The sequence below is a fragment of the Gallus gallus genome, chromosome 7 (assembly GCF_016699485.2).
Source record: "Gallus gallus isolate bGalGal1 chromosome 7, bGalGal1.mat.broiler.GRCg7b, whole genome shotgun sequence".
In the NCBI taxonomy this organism is placed as follows: domain Eukaryota; kingdom Metazoa; phylum Chordata; class Aves; order Galliformes; family Phasianidae; genus Gallus; species Gallus gallus.
Genome location: NC_052538.1, coordinates 33,135,976 through 33,153,079, shown reverse-complemented (window position 1 = coordinate 33,153,079; position 17,104 = coordinate 33,135,976). Strand labels below are relative to the sequence as shown.

Genomic DNA, 17,104 nt, shown 5'->3' with positions numbered 1-17,104 from the left:
AAGGAAGGAGCGAGGAGGAATAAGACCAAGTTGAATCATATTGATCATGGAATATGAATACCATTTGCAAACAGTATGAGCACGGGCCACTATTATTCCCCTGTCCTGAAAATCTTGCCTCACCACCTAAAGAAACTTGTATTCCTGACTGCAGGCACACAGATAGCAGGTGAAAGGGAGAAGGTGTTGAAGGTACTGAAGAAGGGAAAGAGGCTGTCGAGATGCATTAGTGAAGCTGAATTTTGACAGCACATTATGCTTAATTTGACATGGAAACAGTGTCTAAGTAGAACCCAAAAAAGCCTCCTCGGCTTCTTCCAGCTAGGTTCTCAGCTTAGTAATTCATTAAACTAGGGCTGTAGAGAAGGGAAGCAGAGTCAATTGATAGAGAAAAACGCCTGTGAGGAAGGAAAGGACATACGTGCATTGTGAGGAAAGACTACAGCCCTGGATTTATTATATACATAATAATTAATAATGACCCATTTTTCCTATTCCAGATTTCTAAATTCCTTACTCATTTTAATTAAGTTCACTCTAAAAATAGGATGCTGTAAGAACAAAGAACTTTTTACTACTTCAAAAATGCAAGCTTACACTCTAGCCAGGATTTTCCCAGCTCTCAATGCTTTGGTACAAAGAGCTATTATGACATGACATAAATGTGCTATCAATGGAAGACATTTTTAGATAAAACTTGATAATGTAACATTTACTGATTCCATCTGTCAAGACAGATAAAGAGAATGAGACTTCATAGCAAAACACACAGAAAACGTAATGGCAACAACAAAAACAAGTACAGGCAGCATAGGCACTACTTGTTGACCTACAATCTGTATTTGTTAAATTCTTTCCCATAGACACAGGACTTGCTTTCTGCACCAATATGGCTCTAGGAGCTCCAGTTCTAACAATACAATTACATTTACTTGACAGCATTCAGAACTTATTTCTATTATTTGTTTTAAACTTCCTAATTCCATCTTCTGTGCACAATTTTAATGATACAGAACAATATGGGGCCATACAGTTGCCTAAATACATAGCCAGTCTATTGAGATCTCCCTCTTCTCGGGCACTGTGAGGCCCATCAACAACACTCAGCTCAGAAACACAGCCCAGAAGCTTTACGTTTCCCTTCTGCGTCATGAACCTGATTTAAATTCAGAGCAAAGACAAGCATCCCTGGTGAAGAGCAATTGCTCTTTAAACAACTTTCATAAATGCTTCCTGTGCTAACAAGGGAGTGTAGAGTTTGCTTAGGTGAAATAAAGCAGACGGACAGACCTCCCCATATCCTGCTTTGGTTCCAAGTTTCAATAATGAACAAGGGTGTGCAAAGAAATGAGAGCGGTGGAAGTGCCAGAGGTATCCCTTGGAGATGTGTATATCGTGTTGTCATGTAAAAGAGCTCTTGAATGATAAAGAAGCAGAACCCAATTACTACTGGTTTCATGCTAATCTGAACCAATAACTAACTGCAGACTTTGGATGGTATCATGATGCCTGCAGTAATTAATTCACCTCTTTATTCCCCAAACATACTAGGAAATTAATTTCCAATACTAGAATTAATTTGGCACTAGAAGATATGAAAGCATTTGGAGTTACCTGACAATCACTTGGAAGTCTTCTCTTGGACTCAGCGCCATAAAGCGTGTGGCCTTGCAGAGGCACAAGCTCAGAGACATCATTCCCATGTGCGATGTGTTTGTTGGAGAGTAGAGATTATCCCAAACCGTGGTCTTCCCTTGAGCAACAACCAGACAAGGAGGAGAAAGCAGAGAGCCACGCTTCAGGCAAGTCTGTAGTTGAATGGATACTGTCCCACTCTTGATGTACTGGTCTACAGAAAGAAGTAGATAATACCCAAATTAGCAGTGATTAAGCCCTTTTCAGTGCATTATACCACCAAGAGAACATGAATATCTCTCCAGCTTTCTAAATAGCTGGTGTTAAGTATGAACGTAGAGGTGTCAAGTAATTATCTACATTGTGATCTAAAAGTAAAGTCTACTCTGCAAAACAAGTGAAAGCCAGATTTTAAGTGATTTTGCATTATTTTCATATATTTGGGCACTGAACTATTCCTGAAGCTGTTTTCACTGAAGCTTGAATTCCAATTAATGAGAAAAATTCTGCATGTAAACAATCTTAAACTGTTCAGAAATCTTCACACTAATTACCTTTTTATAAAAAAAAAACTTGTAAAGCCAACCTTCATAAAATTGTACTTTATATGTCATCCACTAAAATATCTCCAAATTTTTAATTGTTTGAGACTCATGAATTCTTCCTTACAGGTGACACCAACAGAACAGCAAAGGGCTGAGCTTGGCCTAGCATTTCAGGTACGCAGGGAGCATTATAGTTGTTAGATAGAAGTTTTCTTTATTTTAAAATGTTTTTTTGAATAAATAATGCTCTAACACCACAGACTTGCGGGAAAACAGATTGGTAAAGCTAGAAGGAAAAATAACACAATGCAAATGTAATGATGTCAGTAAGGTGTAATATACTAAAAGTTGTCATGAACAAAAGTGGTTTCTCTCTCCATTGAGCTCTTCTTTTCAACCAACCTCTCAGTCTTCTCCTCAGCCTTTACGAATCAATGGTTATTTATAGGTCAGTAGGAGACATCAGGAAACATGGTGCTACATCATATCTTGGAAGAACAAGGAAGATTTTCCTCCCCAAACCTGCAGTTGGTAACACTGGGGCACCGCAAGGGCAATAGTTTGGATGTGGGACAGCAAAAAAAGAAAGAAAAAAAGCTACTATTGGTCACCCTAAAGAAAAAAATAAGAAAGATAACTTGGACTAACCAAACTTCATTTTGTGAATTACAGCTTTTTTTTTTCTTTCTTTTTTTTTTTTTTTGCTCAGTAAAGAGGAAAAAAAAACACATTGAGAAATGGAATTTTGCCCATAGACTGATGACTACAGATCACATTTCTAGTGGGCTTATAACCTGCTCCAGCGAAAACATAATTTTTAATTTGCTTTTAGGGTTATTTATTTTTTTTTTATTATTACACTAAGGGTTTATAATTTAACGTCAAACATAATTTTGCACGAATTACGAGACTGCACTATGATGCTGAAGATAAGATGTATGTGACTGGTTGGCATCGCCTCAAACTGGGTTGCTGAGAAAATGGATCACTAATTGGCAGGCTGCCATCCCATGCTCCGCTCCATGCAGCTTCAAATGAAACGAGCTATCTTTGCAGAGTTACGCACAACAACCTCTCAGACAGCGCAAAGAAAAATAGGTATCTTTTAACCCTGTTGTATTCACCATTTCACATGGCGCAGACTACACTTGATGTGAGCAACGTGTGACCACATTCGTTTTGTGTAGTTCTATTAAAAAATAATAAAGAAAACCACTATTTCTAAATGTTTATGCCTTAGAAGAGACGTTTCAGGTACCAATTAAAATTCTAAATTATTGGTCATATCACTTCATAAAAATCACACCAATTTTGATTAATTATAGTTCAGCCATTTAAGAGCTGAAAAAACATGACATTTTACTATGATGTCATTTTCTCGTTCATTCCAGTGGTAAAAGTCCTCTGCTACAGCTCCAGAAAGAATAATATAAAATTAAAGCATGGAAATGATCAGAGGAAATAATTCTGACAATGAAGTAATTTCCTAGATTGGCTTTAAGTATGACTTCTTTGTCAGCTTTAAATAAAAAAAATAAAAGATGCCATAATTTTATTGAACTTGCGTGGTGAATGAGTAATGGGCATATGTAAGAAATGCTGTAAGTTAACATAAAATCAAACCATATGCTTGAGCCCAACTAGAACAGAACACCCCAAGACTGAACCCAAATCAAACATATACGAGGGAATCCCAGGCCAAAGTACGATGTCTTCAGAACCAAGTATTACTGAACTTAAAAGCCATAGAAAGTGGGATGATAAGATCAAAGGCAATTCCTTTGACAAACAGACAGCATGGCCTACATTCAAGTTTTCAGATATACACTTGACATTCAAAGCTGTTAAGCAAAAACTTAAATTTCTTATCAGAAACTTTTGTACATTTTGAAGAGGTTTTTTTTTTTTCCCTCTAAATAAGTAGCTTCAGAATTTTGCCATTAGATTTTTTTAAAAATATTATTTTTGAGTGCAGTTGAAAGTGAAGCCTTTGCATATGTTTGTATTTTCATAGGTGCCAAACTGATGCTAGGATACAATCCAACTTCTTTTGAAATCAATTGGAATTTTTCACTTGACTAGAATTCAAGCATCTGTTATTAGCAATTCAGAGAGAGAAAAACTTCAAAAATAATGTAAAATGGGGAACTGGGACACTGTCATTTTCTCTGTAGTCTTCGTTCATTTAAAAATTGAAGTAATTTGTAAACTGTGTGACTTCCCAAATTAGAGACCAAGGCTGCCCAAAGGAAGCAGTGGCAACAACCTTGTGAAAAATGTCAGCTCAGAAACAGTGGCAACATTCCCTGCTAGCGCCTTCCTGGAACTCCACCATTTCAGATACAGATGTACAGTCCGGTGCAATCCAGAACCTGCAATAGGATCCAAGAGCAGATCCGTGGAATGAATTTCCCTTTACAGCAATTTACGTCATTAAATGCCATTTGGCTGGGAACAAAAGTTCTGATTGTAAGGAAAAAGAGCTGAGAAAGCTGACAGATTTCCTCAAGACTCAGCTCTCTCAAATCCTTCAAGCAGTACTGGGGTCCCTGAATACCATCAAGTGCCATCCTTCCCAACGTAGAGTATTTTTTCCATTACCGACCTCCATGCTAAGAGAAGTGTGAATTCAAACCTGTGTATCCAACACAGTGTGCAAGGGAACGTGAGCACCCACTGAAAAGGTTAAAACAGCACTGCTCAGAAACATCTCAACTGTCAGGAAATGAAATTTCTTGAAGGGGGGTGGAACTCAGAAAAGAATCATCCTGGGCAGAACTGCATGGAGTGAATCATCAGTGCCAAACTGGTTTTGCTTTAAAAGCGTGCAATAGTTTGTGTATCTAAGGGGACATTCGTTGAGCAAACAGACGTCAACAACAGGGACGACATGGCTTCCCCGGAAGAGGAGAAGCCAGGCTGAAGCACTGCGGGAGGTGCTTGGTCCTGCAGGAGCAACCATCTGCAGCTCCTGAGCAAGGAAGTATTTCCAGCCTCCCACATCTCATTGACATCTACCACATGGAAAATGGAGATGGAGAAAAATTTAAGTTTTCTATACAGAGAGATGACTTCTTACATATTTTAGACACAGTTTCCTACACATTGGTGATACATTTGCAACAGAACAACATACACAGTCTCAATGTGTTTGTGGAATCTCTCTCTTTATGCAGTCCCTACTTCTCAAAGCGATCTGGAAGCTGTGGATCCAATTCAGTAACAGAGGAACAGCAAAACAAACAATGCATTTAACCTTAGGCACAAACCTAAGCATCAAGGGTCCTAAACCCATGAGCCTCATCACCTATGAAGTCCAATCAGAAGTATAGGCAACAAGGGACATTTCTGAGTTTATAATCGTTTGATGTGTGCAATATTGTATTTAAATCACTGACATCCAATAATAATGTGTCACAGCCACCATAGGCATTGCAGTCATTGGTCAGTTGAGCATGTAGATGTGCCCAAGTAGAAGCCCTAGTAAACCGGATGCTGGGAAACACAAGACTGGTGGAGTGAGTTCTCTATCTTTTTAAAATGTACACATGCTTTCTTTACCAAAAATAGCTCATTTGACATCACAGACTATAAAAGCAATCAGAACCTACCCAGGCTCTCATTAGTCTGCATGTACATGGGATGCTGCTTGAGATGATTTTCATGTCCAGTCTTGCTTAGTAGGAGTCACCTATTCAGAAAGCCATTTTATCACCCATAGGACATGGAAATTCTTGGCAAGTGATGCTTAGTGAGTTCTACAAATTATTTACCATCAGACCTTCCCTTTTTCCAAATTTCCCCATTTTCCTGTTACAACTCTAGAAATTGTTTCCACAAAACTGTTTCATGTAAATACATAAATGCAAGGTCAGGAGTTTCACTTTTTGTAATGACTAAGAAAAACCTTTCAGTTTTGCTTGAAATACCCAGGTTTTTCTCCTACTTAAGTTATGTGCAAAATCAGATCTTCTTTCTACCAGGTTGCTGTAATGACTGTACAGGAAATAATATTTCAAAAGACTTCTACAGACTTGAGAGCTCACTACTGCTCTCAAATAATTTGATAAAACATATTTCTCAGTTCTAGTTAAGAGATGAGTGTTTATAGTTATATTTTGCCTTTTATTCGTGCCTGTATTCCACCACAGCATGTTGTAAAAGCCTCGCTAATCCTTTCTAAGCAGCCAGAAATATTTGAAGTCATCTCTTTTGCCAGCAAATGAGCAGGCCATGTCAATGACCCATTTTGGTGCAGCAAAAAGCAGCTCCTGAGTTATCTACCTATGCTTCCTAATCCAGCAGCAAAACAGTGCCTGCTTGTCTCTGGAGACTCTTCCAGTTGGCATGGAGTCCACGTCCCTCCCATCCCAACAGCCATGCTATAAAACTATTTCTGCCCATTCTCAGACACACAGAAAGAACATTCTTTTTGTGTGACTCACCCAATCAGCCTGTGACACAGTTCTTCTAAGATCTTTAAACATGACAGCCGAATGATTTTATCATCTGATCGTTTTTGCAAGAGCGCAGCAATCCATAGCAGCTGCCTGCCACAACCACATGGACCTGCAGCTTCCCACCATGGCCTTGCTCAGGCACCATCTCCCACCAAAATATTTCTTTAGTTCCCAGGTTCTGAGCCCAAGCACTGCTTGGCATGCTCTTGTTTTCACGTTTCCTCTCATCACAGAAATAAACTCACCCCAACACACAGCTCAGAGTGGGAGCACAACAACAGGGACTTCCAGCTCCTTGGCAGTCTACGAGGTTTAGTCAGTACCACATTAAAAGAAAAAAATTATAAACTATGTGTCATGCTCTCCCACCTTTACATACTAAGTATATTTCATTGCGAAGGTCATTCATAGAATGAATTTTGGGCTCCGCAGCCTTCTCCTGGGTTACTTTTCCCCCCCTCAATCTGCTTTTTCTAAAGCAGACAGAATATGTCAAACTTTGAAATTATTCTAAGTGCAAAAGCTGGAAGGTCGCTCTCTTCTCTTCCCCCCCCCCCCCCCCTTCCTCATCTATTGACTCTGCAGTTCTCCAGGGAATGGGTTTTCTACAATCACATGGTTACTGCAAAGCACAACACATGCCATACACCCTTTGTGCTATCCATTGCACCAGCAGGTAGAAGTCAGCCATCATGAGCCACACGAACTTCATTTGCCACATATTGGTTCATTCCTCACAAAAGAAAAAAAAATTACTAATATTCAGAATTTTCACATGTTACCACGTGCTTTTTTTTTTTCCTCATCCAAATTAAACACATGCCAAAAAAAAATTTGAGAAGATGCAAAGTTTGCCAACGAAATATAAACTATTTCAACAGCATCCTTTTACTTCTTTGAAAAGGAAAATGCGAGTCTAACTAGTCACAAACTCCATGTGAATCATTAGTGAGCAAGATACTGTTACCCTGGGGCTGCTGTAACTTGCACGCATGCCCTCCTTCCTATTTCAAGATCTTTGAATTTAATTTTTTCAGGCACATATAAAAGTGTGTATGGTTGAAATAAAAAGTAAAGCAGATGCAGATGATACTTGAAAGTTCATCAGACTCCAGTATAGCAGTGAGGGAAACCATTAGGGCAAGAATATACTGTTTTTCTATGGTCAGCATCCATGTACAAAAAAAACCAACAGAGATTTCAATATCTTGAAAGCAGAGAAAATTTAGTGGTTCTTGGACAAGGAATTATTTTTTGAACTTTAAATGCAGGGTCTTCATCCTGTTTTCCCTACCCAGCCAACTCCTGCTAGCTTTAATACAATTTCCCTGTTTAAGTGCAGGCAGAGCAGGCCCCGTGTGCCTGTACAGTTGGGGCCATTAATTACATTTGGAAGAGGAGCGCAGTCCAGTCCAACTCTGATGGGGATGTTTGTCAGAACACATATCTCCATGTTAACAAGAAATGGCCTGTCAGTAGGGGAGGGAAAAGAAAAGAAAAAAAGAGAGAAAAGCCCACTATAAGCTTATGCCCATCCATGCACATTCTTTGCTTTATTGTTTTGCATTATCCTAGGTATAGTTCAATGCCTTTTATTGTATGGATCCTTCTCACTGACCAATGCAATTGTTGTTTACAATGAGAAAAAGCACTTTTACCATTTAAGTTGCTGGCCCAAATGAAAAAGTGCACTTTTTCCCATGCTTTCAGAAATATTTCTGAACATAAGAACAATCAATTTAAGTGGAGCCGACTTCAGGATACAATGCACTTGCTACCAGCAAAACCTCTCGGTGCAGGCTTAAGGAAAGGTGAACTCATTATCAGTTTAAGCTAAGCTGTATCTGAGATAAAGCAGTTCACATTTTCAGAAGCAAAGAATCAAAATTATAATTGTTTTTGCCATTTGAACAGCAATTTTACTCCTGAATGCGTTGTTTTAGGCAGGAATTAATAAAAATTGCATGCGCTTCAGGTGCTGTGCAGCTCACCCTTCTCCACGCAGCCCAGCCTGGAGCTGTGAATGCTCCTTTTCTTATTATCAGTTAATAATTCTCTCTCATTGAGGCAAATTAGGAACTTGACTGTGTTAGAGAGTCCAGAACGCTGCTAGAGGCAAAAAGGGGCTAAATGGCAGAAATTCCTCTCTGAGCAAGATGCATGAAGCACAACATTGTGTCCACCACAAAAGCTGCTCTGTATTTTTGATCCTTTCTAATTTAATTAGCCCAAGAGGTAGCGCATTAATTTGCCAAGAATTCTTCTGATGCGAAAGCTGCCCTCATTGCAGCGAAGGGAAAAAATAACCTGCCTGCTACAGTGGCATGCCAGTAATGAAAGGGGGTTATTTTTGTGTTACAAATGGCATTGCAGGGTTACAAGAGACCTTTAAACCTTTTTATCTCTGGTTGGGTCATATGTAACACAGTGTAACACAAAGCACTAATTAACCAATTCTGGTCCAGAAATCTTTTTAAATGCTTGGAGTAACACTGTTAGAACCCAGGTCACAGGCACAACTTTATATATATATATATTATTAAAAAACAGAAGTCTTGCATGCTTTGTTAAAAGGAGCATTAAAAAAGGATCAATCGGCCACAGAAGTCCAGTTGCATGGCACTCCACATCCCAGACATTCATCCTGGCTTTGCTTTCTTTATGTTTAATGATATTCTTTATGTGGGCAATCTGGAGCCTTCAATTCCCTTAGCCTGTCTCTTGGCTCTTAATGCTGTATTTGTTTGGTAAATTGTCTCCATGCTAATCTTCTTCATCAAATACTTGGGCTCAGATTTGAAAATCTTTGATCAAATCTACTACCACCCAAGCTTCTTCACTGCCATGTGCTTCTGATACGTACTTATGCACATTAACGGGTCATTTACTCATTAAAGAACAATGAAAAACATGCATAGTATGAGAAGTCCTGCAGGAGACTTTGAACTGTTTATTAAATTTATGAAATCATTTCCCCCACATGACTTTTTCCCTCCTGTATTTTTTTTTTAAATGGATGATAAGAATACTTGCAGAGGGATTCCTGCATGTTGCACAGTCTCCCTTCACCTCCATTTCACGCTGCAAGGCTCAGAATTGATTCTACAAAACCAAAACTCTGGTACACAGTTTCACTCTGTAGTATTGAAAATAAATGGCAAGTAGAACAGATTTTACCCTTTGCAACATAAGAATCAAGGGGCATATCAGCTCTCGAACGTGCCTGGGCCACTACCACTGGAAACAGCAGAGCACAGGGACACAACCTCCAGTCATTGAGGCTACCCATGGACAGGATCGCATCCCTCACTGGCACTGGCCAAGAGTGTTATTTGCCTTTTCGTGGTTTTCAGTAATGTGCTTTTCTGTTGTGTTTGAGGTCAGAGGGACCACAGAGTGAGCCACTTCCAAATCAAGCTTGAATTTTTTTTTACCTCAGGATTCTTTCTCATTGCATAATCATTTGTTTTATGTTTTTATTTGCCTGGTTTTTACTGCACATGGCACCGAGCAAGTCCAAGTAAATGGCCTTACCCAAATGAAAAACCTCCTATTTCCTTAAAAAAAAACAACGATGTATTTGTGAAACTTGGAGAGAAAAAAAGGAATTTCACTCTTCCTAGATACAGGCTTAATTTATAAAACCTGCTTTTTAACTACTCCTTGTATCAATTACTATTAAAATAAAAAAGAACCTTCCAGCAGTGTCAAAACTACCACATACAATCATCTGAGATCGCTATTCATTGGCTGTGTTTTTTCCCCCTCCCCTCTGTTAAAACAACTTTCAGTACTTCATGGACTGGAAGTCCATTTCCCTGGGTGTCCTCCTACCATATCCATTAGCCTTCTGATGTACATGTAATTACACTGCAGGAATAACTGCACAGGGCAGTCTCATGCACAGTACATACGGAAAATTAAACAAAGAAGTTCATGCTTCTAGGAAGTCCTGAAGAGCTGAGTCCTGTTTTGGTCCAATTAATAAAGATATTGTGCTAAAACTGATAAAGTGCTGCCTGATTACCAGCTCTGCTTGGAGCCAGCTTCCTGCTCGCAGGGTAGGAAAGCTCCGAACCGCCCAAGCATTGCCTGGGAAAACCCATCGGAACAATCCCATAAACAACGCAGTGAGATCGTTGGATGAGTTGGGCGAGAGCCCCGCAGTCAATGGGAGGTTTGGCATAGGTTTTAATGAGGCCAGGACTCCAGCCAGCATGCTTTGGGTTTTTAGCAGCCCGTTGGGAAAGTGGCCAACACCGGGAAGAAAGCAGCTGACCAGCAGGAAGAGGAAGCTCCCGCATCCCCCCACGGCCATCACTTCCTTTCACCGAGTGCACAGAGTGTGAGGAACCCACTCCTGGAGATCATCACAGAGTCAGTAGTGAAAGAGAAGGGCTCTGCACGGTTTGGCTGCAAATGCACAAGGTTGGAAAGCAACAGAGGACAAAATAACTCATTGAGCAGTGGAAATCCTTACAGAAATGCTGAGATGATTTTTCCACATTTACACCTGGAGAAGCAGCATATCAGATGCTGCAGAAGTTAGTGGTTTTTTCCAGCCTTAATGTCCCACAGTTTTCTTCTGGAGTTCTCCCTTAGTGCTGCAGTTTGACTTTCAAAGACTCAATAGGCTCCTGAGGTAGGGCTCAAACATTAGATGCTCCTGCATCCTCAGGGCAGCTTCTGATCAAAGAGAAACACTGCCAATAGGGTCTTGTCACACAGGATAGGAGTGATGATTACATGTACGTTAAAGAGAAAAAGCAAACCAAGGTTGAACCTTTTGGTGCTGGGGTCAGTTCTGTGCCTCCTACAACCAAACAAACCCTCCTGAACTCTTACTTGAAATGTGCACTGACTGGCTGCAGTCCTTCCTTCAGCATCTGTGCAGAGAGTGACCACACTGAAGCACTGCAGCTAGTGCAATTTGGAAACACCTTTCACTTTGAGGTGAGGAAACTTGCATCAACCAGGAAAGATTCTTCCTGTACATTTTTCAAGTGATCTTCATATATTTGGGAGCACTCAAAATGATATTTCCACAGAGCACAAGGCAATAACAAATTCTGTACAGTCATTGCTAAAAGTCTGCCATAGAGCTAGAAGAAGTCTGAGAAAGATGAGATAGACTTCTGTTAGAGAAAATAAGGCATTATAACAAAGTAAATGTCCATGTTCACACTACTGATTCTGCCTATGGAGCATGTGGTACTTCAATAATTAGAAGCATTCAAAAACTCATTAAAGCAATAAAGAGCCACTGTGTGAAGATACTCCAAACCCTGGGAACTACCCCTGTAATAGTTTTCCAATGGATTTTTTTTTCACTATACACCCAAAAATAAAAGTTGTAATTTGCTTCTATGATTCTATGATTGATATACAAAGTTCCCCAGCAAGAAGCTACCTTATAGATTCTCTATTTATTTTCAATTTTCAATTAAAAGTTCTCAATACAAGCAAAGCTAGAGGTCATAACACCACACAAGCAAAAGGCAAAACTCATCTCTTTCAAGCTAGACCTAGATCACAAGACCTAAATCCTTTCTGTACATATGGGATAAGAACACATCAAAGAGCACATGTTGAAGGAGATGACGTAAGTCATCTCCATTATTGGCATTTTGTGATACAATGAAAGCAGCCATAAGTAAACAAGAGGCTAGCAGAAACAAGTTAATTTAATAGAGGTGTCATTTTTGAAGATGAGCACTTCTACTGTAGACAGACATATTAGGGTAGTTTTGCAAGCATGAGAGGTTCACCAATAATTAAGAAGTCTCCTCAGCAGATATAAATGAATTTTAAAACTCTCCATTTTCTCAAAAGCCAGTTTCTTGCCAGCAGTCCTAATTTCTCAAGCTACACCAAGTGCACAAACACAGAATCATAGAAACATTAATTTTCCAGGGAAATACAGTGCTCTTGTCCAAGTACACAGGACATCACTAACCTTCCCAGCCCCAAAACATTAGCATGCGACTTGTGAACACTACCTGCAGCAGCATGCTTTGCTTGAGGTAAAACTTTAAATATTTTCAGCAAGACAAACTCTTGCATGGAATAAATATGCCCATAAAATAGACGTATAGAACAAACCTGCAGTAGACCAAACCAATATGGATAGTGACGCACTGAACAGGTTGCCCAAGGAGGCTGTGGATGCCCCATCCCTGGAGGCACTCAAGGCCAGGCTGGATGTGGCTCTGGGCAGCCTGGTCTGCTGGTTGGCGACCCTGCACATAGCAGGGGGTTGGAACTGGATGAGCATTGTGGTCCTTTTCAATCCAGGCCATTCTACGATTCTACAAATATAACCATGCAGTATATTTACAGAATGTGTATCAGGCAGGTCTCAGATATACCAGGTTATGAACCAAACACTGTCCCTAGAGTTTGCAAGGCTTTTCTCTCATCTGTCCTGCCCCACTACACCATAACTGCTGATGCCGCCCCAAGAAGTTGCAAGTAACGCACTTGGTTCTTCTGTCCTTCCCACTTCTTGTTTTGTTCTAAAGAGAGGCCTGAGAACCAGGCTGCTTCTCTGCAGCAAACAGAAGCAGATCAAGTATTTTAATTACTCTTGGGTCGTTTGCACTCTCATAATTTCATACCCACATATCTTTAATATTTATAGCAGACACTGAAAAGATTTAACATATGTAGCGATTTTCACCAAGTAACTCCACACTCTTCCTGAATACAAAGATGTAATTTGTCACCATTTATACAACCTGCTAAAAATCCAGCTAGTAATTCATGTGAACAAGTTTCTCCTCCAAGATTTTAATTAAAACACAAATGCCTTGCACACTTCAAATTGTAATATCCTGCGCATGTATTTTAACTAATGCCTGATCAGAGGGGGGTTTTGTAAATAAGATGTATTCTCACATCTGAAGAAGTTCCATATAATTAGCTGAATGCAGTAAAAGATATATTTTAAGACGACTCAAAAATAGCAGCCCTAATGAGAAGCATGCAAACTGGAAATAAAGCATTCGAGAAGCAATAAAAACAATCAGTAAGACCAACAGTAAAGCTGAAGGAAGGACTAAAGCAGAATACTATTAGCAGGGCAGCAATTTGTGGTGTTTTAAGGAAAGTTCCTATTCTTTCGAGAATTCTGAGAGGAGTTTTTCAGAAAGGAATCCATAAAACAGGAAATTTACCGTAAAATTGAAACGTACCTCACATGGGATCTGGTGGCTGTTACACAGAGTGTGTGTGTGCTTGGTGGTTCGATGAATACAAGAAGTTATGATTATGATGCATAAGGGATAAAAATAGCCTCAAATGTATGTTTTCCTCAGTGCTTCCTAACAAATGCATCCCCACCGCGTTAGGAGTTAATGAGAGGTTAAAGCAGTCACTTTGGGGTTCTTGCATCTGTGTGCATGTATATAATTATGCAACTTGTGGGTTGGGAAACTAGCCACCAAAGGTGGAATCCTGCCCTCAGATGCCCACCGGAGCTCCAACTGAAGTCCAGGAGCCCTGTGAGTTTAACTGACGGACAGGCGGCCCTCAAGACTATTTCTCAAGTTGCTGAAAATCTCCCTGGAACAAAATGAAAGTAATAATAGGAACAGAATATAAGAAAATAACTGTTCTCTCTGGAGACCCTAAGACCACATCCTTTGTTTCTCTGCAACATTTTTTGGTAACTCTTCAGCTCTGTCACTTGTTATTGCCCAAGCTCCATAGAACTCCTGTACTCATCTTTGTGCCCTTTATCACCAGTCTGTAATTCATTGGTAATCTCAGCCTTACACAGAACAGAGACAAAGATTTCTCCAGATTTCAGAATGTGAAGATAAATGCAAAGAAGATGCACATCTGACAAACTGACACTCAGCAACCACTCCTGTAAAACATGTAACAATAAGGAAAAGAAGCAGTCGCACCACTTTCATAAAGCTATGATTCACAGTTTCCAGGTACTGAGGTCGAATTAAGTGAGAAGGGTTCTGAATACCCCCAACATAGCAATGCTTTGGTCCTGACACAGCTGTAGGCTAAGCATCCCTCCCGCTATGCAACTTCTGAGATGGTTTCCAGCCAGAGCAGCCACCAAGAATATTCAATCATTTACCATCAGCTTAACACCACCATTCACAGCACAACAATCTAAACAAATCTTTTACAGAAATAAAGCATTTTTTCCCCGTTTTAAACTCAGGTTAGAAATTCAGCCTGAAAAGAGAGTGGCAAGAAACAGTTACACTTGAGCCAGTTTGTGTAATCTGGCTGTATTTGTGGCTTCTACTTTTCTGGGAAGGAGGTCTCAAATGGTGTCAGTGTATTTCTTGTATTCTCCAGTCCTAAGGGAAAGTTGACCTTATTTTCATTTTCCCACTGCCTGAGCAGTTTGCTGCAGAATTCCAGGAAGAACTTCCTGCAGGAGAACAATATCTGGCATCCATTTCGCTGACTAAGTGAAGGAGCAGTATACGAAAGGGTAGGTCAGGCCCAAGTAAATAAGGTAAATCATTGTTATCCTGGATACAAGACCTCTGAGGCGAAGCTGTAACACCTTTCAGGAAGCTCAGAGCTGCCAGGGGAGGCTGCTGTGCTCCTAGTAACAGCACACAGACAGAGGGGCATTCTTTTATAATACCTGGTGCGTTTTTCTCACACATCTTTATTCTTTTAAGAAGGCATCAATAGCACTTCCAGCTCCTTCGGGCTTAGGGGAGGAGATTTGCTTGGTTTGAGTTTTTATTTATTTTGAGGAGTTTTCGTGACTATTTTTAGTAGACAGACAAAATAATGCATGCAATAAAATTGCTAAGAACTGCTGACAGTCCTCTTGTAGCTTAAGCAGGAATAGGAGTGCACCCTGCCAACAAAGCACCTCTAGGTCAAGGCAGCACGTGAAACCTGCAGCATCCAATGCTGTTCAGCAAATTCACACTCAGAGTGGTTCTGTCTTGGTTTCTTGCTGCTTTGACATTTATTCTATCTGGGGCCGCTCTAAATGTGAATCGTTTCCTACAAGAACCAGCATGTACAAAACATGTGTCCTATCTACCTGCCTAGACCAAGCCCAACAAAAGGTAAAGAGCAGAGCAAGAAAACATAGCAGAAAGTACAGGAGGAGAGCAGCAATAATCTCTGAATCCTACCAGAGCTGTTGTGCAAACCCACATAGAGTGCTGCGTGTGGTCAGGGCTGTGTTCCCACCCCACCAGGACAAGCTGCCAGGTTCAAGGCAGAGTCCTGTCAGTAGGTGCCTACAACCCAGGCTGGCTGGTCCTCATCACCCCTCCCCCTTTATCTCTTCCTTCACAGTTTGGATGCAAATTGCTAACCAAATCAATGAAACGTGACATGGCCAATTTCACATCACTCCATGAAGCCACTCCACTTTTTACCACTGGGCAGAGGAACAGGAGCACCACCAATACCTTGTTTGCCCAACTTGGCCACTTCCTATGCACATTCCTAGTCCAGCATACAGAACATGACTGCAAGCTCAGGATGCACATGAACCCAGTGAACCTTCTGGCTCACTCCTGCACTAACATGGCCTCTCTGACTCAGGAGTGGGTTTTGTGCAGCACAGCATTCCTAATAAACACCCACATCTCGTTCAAAACCACTTTCCACGTCGACACTATTCTTAAATTCTGTGGTTAATCTGGACTCTAATTTCAGTGCTTTTACAGCAGCTGAGAATCCATTGCCTTAAAGTGTAAATCCAGAAAGGATTAAATGAAATTTTAAAAACAGGGCCCCTCCTTTGAGGCAAAGAGACGTATGGTTTTAAATATTTCAGTCTCCTAGCTGTACCTGTGAAACATAAGCCTAAGCAGCTCACTAGTCCGGGTGCTGGTTAGCTAGACTCGTGCAAAAGCTCCAGTACCCTTAAATTAGAAGGCTTTTAGGAAAGCACATTCCTTTGAGTTGACATTGGCAGCCAGATGAAGACACATCGCACCGGTGTGGCAATTATCCCAAACCCAGCTTGGGACAGCACAAGTGATCTGTAGAGAGCAGTTGCCCTTGAGATGAAGAGAGCAGCAAGGCAAAGCTCACTGATGGATAACCCAGCACATGGTTCTTGAGGGAAAAGGAGGCTCTGGCAGAGCTCCAGCAAGGGTAGAGCATGCAGCTGCATCTCGCTCCGAAAATGCAGCAGCAACAGCCTTCTAGGAGAGGGCAAAGAGGGGCTGCTGCTCTGCAGAGAGCTCCTTGCAATCTGCAGGCGTTCCTCCGGTGCAACTTCACACTGCTGCTTTATTATTCTCGCCAGGGAGGAGCAACATTCTGCAAATGCATTTGAAGTGTAAATATATTAATGCAATACTTTCTCCCAATTAAATAATTTATATACTCCCTTTATAACTGAAGCATGAAAGAACACGCGGCTTTCTGCTAATATTTGAGATGGCAGTGGTTCAAGCACTGCCACTTTGGGGAGCTGACAAGTTGCAGGTAAAACAGGAGCGTGTTATC

General features: G+C 40.6%; 1 long non-coding RNA gene across 2 annotated transcripts in view; it reads right to left on the bottom strand.

The window, feature by feature from the left end:
* The window catches only part of LOC121111264, a 70,095-nt gene that overhangs the window by 13,559 nt on the left and 39,432 nt on the right, over positions 1–17,104 (bottom strand). For both annotated transcript variants that reach the window (XR_006939928.1, XR_005861388.1), the window contains exon 2: positions 1,615–1,849. This is a non-coding gene — a long non-coding RNA (uncharacterized LOC121111264). The remainder of the gene's footprint in view (positions 1–1,614; positions 1,850–17,104) is intronic.